Consider the following 2,442-nt stretch of genomic DNA (forward strand, 5'->3'; position numbering starts at 1 on the left):
CAGAATACACTCCTCCACTTGGCTCTGCTAATGGAGCTGGGACAATCATCTCAGCTGAGCTTTGCTTGGTCCAACTTCAGAAGTCTGATGTGATTTCCAGTGAAGAGGATCACTAAACCTCCAGCAGGAACTGGAACAAGCCAACTAGGAATACACCAAGTAAAATGAAGTATATGATGGAGGAAATTAGCAGAGTAAGTTTGTGTCCAAGTATGACTAGTTTCCAATATGTGCATTTTCCTACACTTTTCTTGTTCTACCTACATTTGCTACAAAAGTTTTAGAACATTTAGAAACATCTCAGTTACAGTTTAGCGATTTCTGTAGATGCTGTCTCTCCCTTTCCTCATTCCACAAACTGGAGATCTCAAAATCCAAAACATCTTTGTAACAGTTGGTAGTGCCTAGTACAAAGTGAGTGGTACCTAATAGGGATGCAACATTCTTCTTTTTATACTCATTTGGCCATGGAAAGGCTTTCAGGAATGTCTCTTCACTAAAGAGCCAGTTTTAAAGACAGAAATACACCACCACATTTCCTCACTGTGGAAAATGGAGTTGGAAAGCCTGGAGAGGGATATTTCAGTGTTGTGGAAGACAATACATAATTAAAGTTAGTGTAAAGATTATTGGGAATCTGGCATTGCCTGAACAGCTGAAATAGCCCAGTATAACCCATATAATTCAGGTATGACCGAACAGAAAAAATGTTGATATAATACAAGTTTTTTCTTAGGCATTTTGCTTCCCATTATAAGAAATGGAAAGAGTTTAAGAACAGTTTTTAAACAGGAGGAACCGTGATCACCCAGCAGTGATTAATCAAAACAGGTTTTAGAAGAAAGCACTGCAGTATGACAAATTGAAATATCCTTTGAAGCTAAGATAATTATGGAGCAAACCTCAGAAATGTATTTTAGCAAGAAAGTTATCACATGCTGGAAACAAAAGCATTCTTTTATCCCTATTATTTTCAGTATCATAATCTCCAGAATCAAAAGCTAGCTCTGGCATGTAGCAAAGATGTTTGCCTTAAAACTGTATGAAATGTCAGCAGAAGTAAGAAAAGACTTAACGTGTATGTATAGGTACTACAGAAATGCTCACCCACACATTGTCTGGGTCTCTGAGCTCAAAAAACCTTCCCACAGCCGTAAAAAAATAAACTAATCCTTCTGCCTCATTCTTCTTCTGTTGGATCCCCATTGGGGAGCTTTTCTTCCACCATAGTAACATGAGTCAGACTTATGTTTCCTCCATCAGATGTGCTATTCCAGCCCAAAGACTTTTCTCATTCCTGGCATTGATCTCATGCAAATTTGAGAGACAATCACTCAAATCAGAGAGAATAGTATTTGCTGATAAAACAAGCAAGATTTGGCCCCAGACTGATCTCAGGAGAGAGAGGCACCATCATCTGCTGCTTTAAAAGTCAGAAGACCTGGTTTCTTCCCTTTGCACTGCAACGTTTTGACGACTGCCCTTCTGCAAGTTACTTGGAATAATTCTCCCCAAAACTAGATGGCATTCATCAGTAGGTGGGCTGCCCATTGCTGAGTTCAGAATAGGACCCAACTTCACTGTTTCATCAGAAAGGATTCCAAAACAGCACATTGCCTCTTATTAGAAACAATAGCAACACAGCACAATCATTGAAGACACAGTGAATCTGCAATACACACTCAGAACTTTCTTTTGTAATATTATTTCATAAACACTTCACTGATACAAAATCTAATATATATCTCAATGTACTTGATATGTCTTACTGGAAGTTTCTTCAGAACACCATCACAAGTGTGGACAAAGATGATAGTATTTGTATATTCAGAAGAGCTGTATCTTACTGGAAAATGTGAATGACAGTAGGATTGAAACTTCAGTAAAAACTACTAAATGATTGCTCTTTAAAAAAAAGTCATGGAGCTTTTGAAGTGGAATAAACCTTGCAATCACCTGCCTAACCTATTTGAGAAACCCCCATTACTATTTTACAAATTCATAACTACACAAACTCACCCAAATCAGATGTCTAAACAGGCTTTCATCAAAGAGCAAAAGGAGATTCAGGCATGCACCTAGAGTAATTCTGGTTGACAATTAAGCACACAGTAACACAGATTTTGCAGATGCATCTTCCTGAGAATTATTCCATTAGTGTCCACACTTTGCAGATGGGCTGTGTTATTTTAGGGTTTTAATCAAAATACTTGCAAACAGGCACAGCACCATGTGCATGCTAATGCTGTAAAGTGTCAGCTGTGAAGCAGGCAGTACACTCTTTCAAGAACACTAGCTTTGTAAAAACACCGAAGCAAAGCAGTGGCAATCCAGAGGAAGGCTTAGAGGCTACAGTGAAAAAGTGATGCACAGCACATTTGTAATAAATATGACCTACAATCCAGAGGAAGGCTTAGAGGCTGCAGTGAAAAAGTGATACAC

The sequence above is a fragment of the Acanthisitta chloris genome, unplaced genomic scaffold (assembly GCF_000695815.1).
Source record: "Acanthisitta chloris isolate BGI_N310 unplaced genomic scaffold, ASM69581v1 scaffold265, whole genome shotgun sequence".
NCBI lineage: Eukaryota > Metazoa > Chordata > Aves > Passeriformes > Acanthisittidae > Acanthisitta > Acanthisitta chloris.